Source organism: Elephas maximus, chromosome 10 (genome assembly GCF_024166365.1).
Source record: "Elephas maximus indicus isolate mEleMax1 chromosome 10, mEleMax1 primary haplotype, whole genome shotgun sequence".
Lineage (NCBI taxonomy): Eukaryota > Metazoa > Chordata > Mammalia > Proboscidea > Elephantidae > Elephas > Elephas maximus.
The window spans coordinates 110,831,782-110,841,751 of NC_064828.1; the positions used below are offsets into that span (position 1 = coordinate 110,831,782).

The 9,970-nt window shown below is 45.0% G+C and overlaps 1 non-coding gene across 1 annotated transcript; it reads right to left on the bottom strand.

Moving 5' to 3' along the window:
• Positions 1-5,088: 5,088 nt before the first annotated feature.
• On the bottom strand, positions 5,089-5,162 carry TRNAI-AAU (transfer RNA isoleucine (anticodon AAU)). Its single transcript has one exon. It is a non-coding gene; the product is annotated as a tRNA-Ile (tRNA).
• Positions 5,163-9,970: the final 4,808 nt, after the last annotated feature.

Consider the following 9,970-nt stretch of genomic DNA (forward strand, 5'->3'; position numbering starts at 1 on the left):
GGGCTCCACCCCGGACGTTCTGATTTAATAGATCTGGGATGGGACCTTTGTGAGTTTCGTAGGGCTACCATAACAAATCATTATAATGGACTTAAAGCAACAGAAAATTGTTCTCTCACAACTGTGGAGGCCAGAAGTCTGAAATCAAGGTGGGGCAGCCCTGCTCTCTGAAGGCTCCAGGGGAGAACTGGTTCTATTCCTTTCTCCTAGCTTCTGGGGGTTGCCAACAATCCTGGAGTGCCTTGGCTTGTAGTCTCTGCTTCCGTGGTCACAGGGCCTCTCCCAGTGTGAGAAGACAAGTCACGGATTAGGGCCAACCCTAATAACCTCTTTTTTTTTTTCCTCCTTTCTTTTTTCTTTTATTGTGGTGAAGATATACATGACAAAACATACACCCTCTCAACAATATCTACATAAACAATTCAGTGAATTGATTACATTATTCAAGTTGTACAATCATTTTCACTGTCCTTTTCCAAATCATTCCACCATTGATGTAAACTCAATGCCCCCTATGCAAAAACTTCCCCTCTTCCCCTCCCTTCCACCCCTGGTAACCACTAATAATTTTGGGTTCCTATATGTATATTTTTTATATATATATATAACCAGAACACCTGTTGCCATCAAGTCGATTTGCCCCATAGGGTTTCCAAAGAGCAGCTGATGGATTCAAACTGCTGACCTATTGGTTAGCAGCCCAGCTCTTAACGACTGCACTACCAGGACTCCATACTTGGTTCCTATGTTGTTGTTAGGTGCCATCGAGTCAACCCCATGTGCCATCCTCACAATTGTTATGCTTGAGCCCATTGTTGCAGCCACTGTGTCAATCCATCTCGTTGAGGGTCTTCCCGTTTTTCGCTAATCCTCTACTTTCCTAAGCATGATGTCGTTCTCCAGGTACTGATCCCTCCTGACAACATGTCCAAAGTATTTGAGACGTAATCTCACCATCCTTGCTTCTAAGGAGGATTCTGGTTGTACTTCTTCTGAGACAGATTTGTTCGTCCTTTTGGCAGTCCGTGGTATATTCAATATTCTTTGCCAACACTACAATGCGAAGGCATCAATTCTTCTTCAGTCTTCCTTATTCATTGTCCAGCTTTCACATGCATAGGAGGCGACTGAAAACACCATGGCTTGGGTCAGGTGCACCTTAGTTCTCAAGGTGACATCTTTGCTTTTCAATACTTTAAAGAGGTCTTTTGCAGCAGATTCACCCAATGCAACGTGTCTTTTGATTTCTTGACTGCTGCTTCCATGGCTGTTGATTGTGGATCCAAGTAAAATGAAATCATGTGTGTATATATATATATGGATGTATGTATGTATATATATGTGTGTGTGTGTGTGTATATGTGTATGTATATATAGAGAGATTTATATCAAGGAAATGGTTCATGCGGTTGTAGAGGCTGGCAAGTTCCAAGTCCATGGGTCAGGCATCAGGCTGGAGGCTTCTCCTGACTCACACAGCTGCAGAGGCTGATGAACCCAAGATTGAAAGGTCAGGTGGCAGGCTGATGGCTCACAGGCTGCGAAGGCTGATAAATCCGAGATCAGCAGGTAAGACAGAAGGATTTTCGCTCAAGTCCCAAGAACCAGAGGTCAGATGATGATGAGCCGAATGCAGGATCCAGAACAGGGCAAAAACCAGTGAGCTTTGCCAGAAAGTCCACATATATTGGATGCAGGCCACACTCCCAAGAAGTGTGAGCTAATTGGCTGCTCATAACAGATCTCATCATGGAAATCATTACATCATTACACAGCTGCCAAACTACTGAGAATCATGGCTCAGCCAAGTTAACACACATCCTTAGCCATCACCAAAAAAACCAAACCTGTAGCTGTCAAGTTGATTCTGACTCACAGCAGCCCTATAGGACAGAGTAAAACTGTCTCATCGGGTTTCCAAGGAGTGGCTGATGGATTTGAACTACCGACATTCTAGTTAGCAGCCAAGCTCTTAACAACTGTGCCACCAGGGCTCCCTTAACCGTCATGGGGGACACAATTTAACCCAGAGCAGGACCCACAACTTGCATTTTTAACACCCCCCGAATCGTCCCCAGGTCCACCCACCCCAGACCTACAACATCTCTATCCATCCACCCAGACTGTGCCACCTTGTGGGCAAGAATTATGTATTACTCCTTTGGTGCCCAGAACAGGCCCTGAGTGAATGCATGGATGGATATGGACGGATGAATGAATGGATAGATATGGGTGGGCAAATGAATGAACCTCCCCAGCTCATCCCACATTTCTGTCCTATCCATCCCAGCTACACAGCCCCATCTTCAACCCAGCTTTTCCTAATCAACCCCTGGATGTCCTTCCCATCTTGTCTTGTAGCTGCACGTGTCTTGGCTTCCCACTTCAAGGAGGTTGGTAACGCCACTCAGGTCAATGCTTTATTGAGCCCCCGCTGTCTCTGCCCCTGAGGGGTCTACAGTCTAGGCAAGAAGAGGAAGGAGAAAACTAGCATTTGCAGCACAGTACTATGAGTGCCGGAGGGCAGCCTGGTGTCTGTGTGAAGGCTCTGCACAGGACCATCATCATCATCACCAATACTCTAGTGTTGCTCACCATGCTCCCAGCAGCATGATTTATTCATGAGTAGCCTCCTTTAAGGATCTGCAGGAGGGGAGATCAGATTTGTGGAATTTGTTTCAATTGCTTAATCCTTTTTTTTATTATTATTTTTAACTTTTGAAACAAAGTCTTTCTCATCCTCCCATCCTTAGGCATCAGAAAGTTCCTTCTCTGGTCCCTAAGCCCAAGAACCCCTGTCCCCAGCCACTCCCCCACCCCAACTAGAACATGTACTCCATTTTATAATCTTTGTAGCCCTTGTGTATGGAAGTGCGTGCTCTGAGGACAGCAACCTCAGCTGCTTGTCCACCAGTTGTGTCCCTGTGCCTAGCACATGCATTCCAAGATGTGACATCCAATGTGTCTACACGTGACTACTCTAGGTATCAGCAACTCCAGGTTCTGCTTCTAGCTAATTTTGCCCATAATAGTAACAATCTCATGAGGGGTGTTATTGAGCACTTTTGCTGCAGACTGAGTAGTTGCCAACAACTTTACACCCATGGTGTTGATATGGAGACCCTAAAACTATATGAGGTGCTTGACCAAAGTAGAGGGAGCTAAGATGGTGCCCAGGTCCAAAATCCATTTTGTGTAGAAAATCTGTGCAACTAGAAAACTGAGCTGGTTAATAATTACGGAGCAGCTGTGCCAGTTATCTAGTATTTAAGGAAATATTCTCTTTGTAACCAAGCCAATAAATAGATGTTTTTAAATTGTTCCCAAGGAGCTTATGGAAGCTCCACATTTTCAGAAATGACTGTCTGGCAAATGTCCTATAAGCCCGTCTCCTGTAAACTCCCTATAGTCACTAAGCAGTAGCTAATCAACAAAACACATATCACCAAGTGGTTACTAAAACCCATTGCCTTTGAGTCCAACTCATTGTGACCCGATACTATATAGGACAGAGTAGAACTGCCCCATAGGGTTTCCAGGGAGCAGTTTGTGGATTTGAACTGCCAACCTTTTGGTTAGTAGCCTGAGCTTATAACCACTGCTCCACGTGGTAACATATCAACAAAAACTCTTTAAGCCAATCATTGTAAAGATCCTGCTTTTGTTATCCCCCCTTTGACAATGATGTATTAATGAATAACCAATCAGAATATTGAAGCCTCCTTCCCTTCTTTGTTTCAGCCCTATAAAATTGTCTTTGAAATTGCTGTGCCTAAGATTTTGTGATGTCATTTTCATGGGCCACCTTGTTCCCAGTTTAAACTGATTTCAAATCCTTAATAAACCTCTTTCCATTTATTTTCAGACGGTGAGTTTCCTCTACAGCAGCGTGTGGACTTGAACTCCTACTTGCTGAAGTCAGACCTTAACAAATACTTGAGAAAAGAATGAATGATTTAGTAAATGCTCTCACTGGAGATTTTTCTAAAATGGCCGGAGCCCCTTCCGACATTGGCCCTAGGAGACTGGCTTTTGTTACACTAAACAAACCTGACCAGGCATGGAGACTTTAACCATGAGTGAGAAATTTCTCCAGCGGCTTCTGGCTACAAAATGCAGAACTAAGAGAAAGGTTTGCAAGTCGCTACGATGTTGGAAGCTGAGCCACTGCTATGTCCAATACCAGCAGGGTCCTCCATGGTGGACAGGTTTTCAAGGAGCTTCCAGGCTAAGACAGACTACGAAGAAAGGCCTGGCGATCTACTTCTGAAAAACCAGCCAGTGAAAACCCTATGGATCACAACAGAACACTGTCAAATATAGCGCGGGAACATGAGCCCCCAGGTTGGAATGCACTCAAGATAGCGGCAGAAACAGCGGATCCAGCATACAAACGCAGCGAGGTGCTGCAGCACCAGGCAGTTTCCCTCTTTTGTGCATGCGGTCAACACGAGTGGGAGCCAACTTCATAGCGACTACCAACAAAGCTCTCTCTGGAAAGTAAAAAGTAGCAACAGGTTTCCAGATGCTTCCACAAGTGGAAGCCTTATTGGGAAATACAGCAGTCATTGGCCAGTCACCCACTCTGGGGTAGGGGTTTGCTTACTGTTTTGCTCCCTGCCTGAGATGCGGGGGGGGAGGGGGGGTTTGTCTCTCAATATTTATGGACTGAATTAATTCCAGGCTTGAATTTTCAATTCTAAAAACCGCATGAAAACTGGGGCCTTGCCTCTGGACCCTCAGAAGTCGTCTTCATTTGTGTGGCACCTCCAGCAAACTTAAGGGGGGCTTTGTTTACATCGGTTCAGACGGCCTGCGTTCCCTTTAAAACCACTTCTCATTCTTGCAGTATTACAGGTTTTTAAAGACCAACCGTTAGGGCTTCCGAAAAAAAAGACCTTCAGGCGACTGAGAGCGTGGTGACAGGAGTCCTGCAAACAGGCACGGGGATCCAGCCTTCTTCCTCCCGCCGGCCGCCTGGAACAACCTCTGAGCCGAGTCTATGAAGACGCGCGGCTCTGTTCTGTCCATACGCTGCTCTGGGCTCTCAAAAAGCATATTTTTGAGAATACAAAAAGAGACTTCCCGTGGCCCGTACGGGGATCGAACCCGCGACCTTGGCGTTATTAGCACCACGCTCTAACCAACTGAGCTAACCGGCCACCCGGCGTTTGCCCTTCGCCACAGAACCTACCAGGATCGTCACGCCTCCGTGCTGCGTCCCGGCGCTTCCCCCACTGTCGTCCCCGTTGGCTGGACGCAGAAACTGAGACCCGCGGGGCTTCCGGGGGAAGGGAGCCGCTTCCTACAGCGAGTCGAGGGTTTTTGCAGGAAAAATGCAAATTGTTAAGTAGGAGGCTTAGCTCGGGAGTAAAACTGTTTTCCAAGATTCCAACTGAGTGCTGTTTTTTATCTCCGAGAATTCTCGCAGCGTGGAAACAGCTTGCAACAAAAGCCTTTACCAAGGTTAAGTAAAGCTTAGAAAATACAAAAAACCGGAGAAAGGACAGAGGAACCACCGAATTCCCCACCGCCCAATAATAGCGGCCGCAGGAGTCTTTTCACTGTATAGGGTAGATAGTAAAATATAGATATTTGCTAAAAACAAAATGTAATTTTTAATCTTTTTTTTTTTAACTTAATATTCTCTCGTAACCATACCCCCAAAACCATACCCCCAAGCAGTCGCAAATGGTTCCGTTGTGTTTCATTGAGTGGATACGCCATGATTTCCCTCTCCTTCCTTCTTTCCTCCGTGTCTGGCAAAAGTCTTTATTTTGCCCTCTTGGTTAACTTTTAAATTATGGAAATTATATCATTATTTTGCATAACGCGATTAACAGAAAAACCCAATCCATATTCAAGTTGTTTCTCCATCACGAGCATGTGGATGGACACGTGGACCGATTGCAGATTTTACGCTTAGAAATACTACGATAACTGCGAAGATTTTGCGCATCCCACGTTACTTCTTGAGGGTTCGTTCACGCAACGTCTATTTATTGAGCATCAACCACGTGCCAGGTTGCTTCTAAGCGTAGAGCTGGACAGAGGGACTGAACTACCGACTCAAGTGCTCGGAAACCCTGGTGGCCTAGTGGCTAAGAGCTATGGCTGCTAACCAAGAGGTCTGCAGTTTGAGTCCATCAGGCGCTCCTTGGAAACCTGCCCGTTCTACTCTGCCTTATAGGGTCGCTATGAGTCGGAATGGACTCCAAGGCAACGGATTTAGCGTGGTTTGGTTTGGTTTAGTGCTATGACCCCGGTAAACGCTCTTGAGTCTCGACGTTTCCTCTTTCCCTGCCTTTGCGGGGTGGAAGTGGAGGAGGTGGCCAATCAAAGTTGGTTGAAAGAAGCCAGGTTAGTTCACCGCCTGCATGGAGGCGGATCTGGAGTGAGCAAGGCCAGGCCCACACTGCCCAAGGCGCAGTGACTGAGCAGAGTCGGCAGGGGGCAGCGCAGAGGCTTGCAAAGGAGTAAGACATTTTTTGGTGTCTCTTCTAGGGCTTGAGCATCTCACCCCACAGAGGAGGCAGCTAGGGATCCGAGGGGCCAGAGGTCTTACTGGCAGAGCCAGACTTAAAACTCCGGATCTCTCCCGCCACTTCTCACCGCTTCTCACAGCTTTTCCAAGACAAACCCTATAGTTCAGCCTTTGAGTTAGAAAAGAACAATTATACATTATCAGAATTAAATGGCACAAAATTGTATCTTTGGTTTTTAAATGTCTGCAGGGGGGTGGGGGTTGCGGGCAGCTGCTTTGGGTTTTTAATTAGCAGTTATTTTTTTAGACTGAACTTACGAAATGTGTCATTTTGTTTATAAATTGGAATCTTTGGTATGAAAATAAAAAACATACACTTTTATTTATTCTCTGATTAAAATTTTAATTGCTGTTGTCAGTTTGATCCCATGTAGATAGTTCTTGAAAGAGCACAATGCTCAAGGCAGACATTCTTTACTAATTAAGCTAAAGTATTGTTTGGTTTTAAGAAGATGTGAGAGGATATTTTTGGTTTAAGGTTCAAAGATTATTTTAGGGCAGTCGCTTTAGGGGTTCATCCAGCTTCCATGGCTCCATAAAGTATGGATTCCCTGAAACTTTGAAATACTGTTCTGCATTTTCCCCCTTTTGATCAGGATTCATCTATAGAATCTATGATCAAAATGTTCATTAATGGTTGCTGGGCACCATTCAGTTCTTCTGATCTCATGGCAAAGGAGGCAGTTGTTCATGGAGGCAATTAGCCAAACATTCCATTTCTTTCTGCTCCTGACTCTATTTCTTCCTCTGTTGCTCCGAGTGAATAGAGACCAGTTGGTGTACCTTGGACGGCTGTTTGCAAGCTGTTAAGACCCCAGTCACTACTCAATGAACTAGGAGAAGCACTAAACACAATATTAGGCCTATTAACTGTGATGTCCAACGAAACCATGACTCTAAACTTTCAAACCAAGAAACCAAATCCCACGAGGTGTTTGCTTGTACATAAGCAGCCTCAGCAGCTGCTCTTTTGTTCTTGTAAATATATCTACCACACAACTTTTTACAGGAGTACAACTTATTGACAGCAATTACACTGATCAGCTGTACCCGTAAGGAGTGCGATTTTTCCCCTCATTGTAACACATTTCTCTTTCATAAAACTTTTTTCTCCTACTTTTGGTTTGCTTATTTTTCTATTTCTGTAGTCACTGACCCTCTGACGGAAATCCTGGTGGTGTAGTGGTTAAGCGCTACGGGTGCTAACCAAGAGGTCGACAGTTTGAATTCGCCAGGTGCTCCTTGGAAACTCTATGGGGTTGTTCTACCCTGTCCTATAGGGTCGCTATGAGTTGGAATCAACACGACGACAGTGGGTTTGGTTTTTGGGTTTGGACCCTCTAACGGCATCATGAAACTCCACTAAATATAATAAAACGCATGACAGGGTATGTCAGTTCCTTTTTATTTGGATGCATCCTTCCAGAACCCTCTACCCTCCTGCTCCAATCTGGACTGGTTGTTGGACAGACAGGTTACACCACTCACCCTGGGTTGCCCTTCACCACCAACCTTCCCCTACCATGTTTCCACTTTTCTGTTTTGTGTCCCAATCCCAGGTTTTTGCCTTTCTCGGTTTACCCTTTGTTTGGGTTCTGGACATCCAGCAGTGGCTTCCCAAGAAAGAATGTCTTCATTTCTTAGGTCTACCTAAACAAAATCACACATACTGGGTGGCTTTAATGAACAGAAATTTACTGTCTCACATTTCTGGAGGCTCGAAGCCCAGATCGGAGTGTCAGCTGTGTTGATTTCTATTCCCTGCCTGTCTCCTACCTTCTGGTGGAATTTCTTGGCTTGCAGTAATGTCTGCCTCTGTTGTCACGTGGCCACTCTTCTAACTCTCATGTCTTTTATAAGACAGCACTTGGATGAGATTAGGACTCTTCCTACTCCAATGTGAACTCTTGTTAACTGGTAAGATCTTCAAAGATTCTGTTTCCACACAAGGTCACCTTCACAGGCACCAAAAGTCAGGACTTCAACATATCTTTTTAGGGGAAACAATTTAATTCAGAACACACGGGAAGTAAATGTTCTGAGTCTTTGCAAGTCTGAACATATCTTTCTTTTGCCCTCACCCTTGGTTGATAATTGGCTGTGTGGAGGATTCTAGGACAGAAGTCACTGTCTCTCAGTACTTGGAGGCTGGCTGCCCTGTCTTCTCTGCCCATCGTTGCTGCTGAGAAGACCAATGCCATGTAGGGACCCAGTCCTCTGGACATAACCTGTTCTTCAACATTTTTAGGAACTCCTCAGTATCCCTGTTGCTCTGAAATTTCAGGAGATGTTCCTTTATGCGGGTCTTTTTTATTCATGTATCCCACGTGCCTAGAACAGTGCCTGGCACATAGTAGGTATTCAATAAATATTTGTTAAATGACTTTTAAATTCATTGTGCTGGGTACTCTGTGAGCTTTCTCGATCTGGAAACACACCCTTCCATTCTGGCAGCGTTTCTGGGACTATTTCTTTAATAATCTCTTTCCGTAGTCTCTGTTTTCTTTTTCTGGAACATTCTTCATCAGGGGTCAGAGCTCCTGGATTGATTCTCTAAATTTTCTTCTCTTTTCTGTGGTTCACGTCTACCATGTCTTTTGTCTATCTCTTGAATAATTTCCTTGAATTATCCCCCAACTGTCTTTTTACATTTTTTTTTTTTTTAATTTTCTCTCAAGGCCCTGGCTGCACACAGAGGAGACAGCAAAAGACTTACAATGTGGAAGCTGATTTCCTGCCAGTCAAGTCTGGGGAAAAAAGGGAAGAAAGAGGGAAAGAGAGCAGGAGTGAATTTTTTATTTTTTATTTTTATTTTTATTGTGCTTTAAGTAAAAGTTTACAAATCAAGTCAGTCTCTCATACAAAAATTTATATACACCTTGCCATACACTCCTAGTTGCTCTCCCCCTAATGAGACAGCACACTCCTTCTTTCCACCCTGTATTCCCCATGTCCATTTAGCCAGCTTCTGTCCCCCTCTGCCTTCTTATCTCCCCTCCAGACAGGAGCTGCCCACATAGTCTCATGCGTCCACTTGAGCCAAAAAAGCTTGCTCCTCACCAATATGATTTTCTATCTTATAGTCCAGTCCAATCCCTGTCTGAAGAGTTGGCTTTGAGAATGGTTCCAGTCTTTGGCTAACACAAGGTCCGGGGGCCATGACCTCCAGGGTCAGTCCAGTCTCAGACCGTTAAGTCTGGTCTTTTTATAAGAGTTTGGGGTCTGCATCCCACTGCTCTCCTGCTCCCTCAGGGATTCTCTGTTGTGTTCCCTGTCAGGATGGTCATTGGTTGTAGCCGGGTACCCTCTAGTTCTTCTGGTCTCAGGCTGATGTAGTCTCTGATTTACGTGGCCCTTTCTGTCTCTTGGGCTCATAATTACCTCCTGTCTTTGGTGTTCTTCATTCTCCTTTGCTCCAGGTGGGTT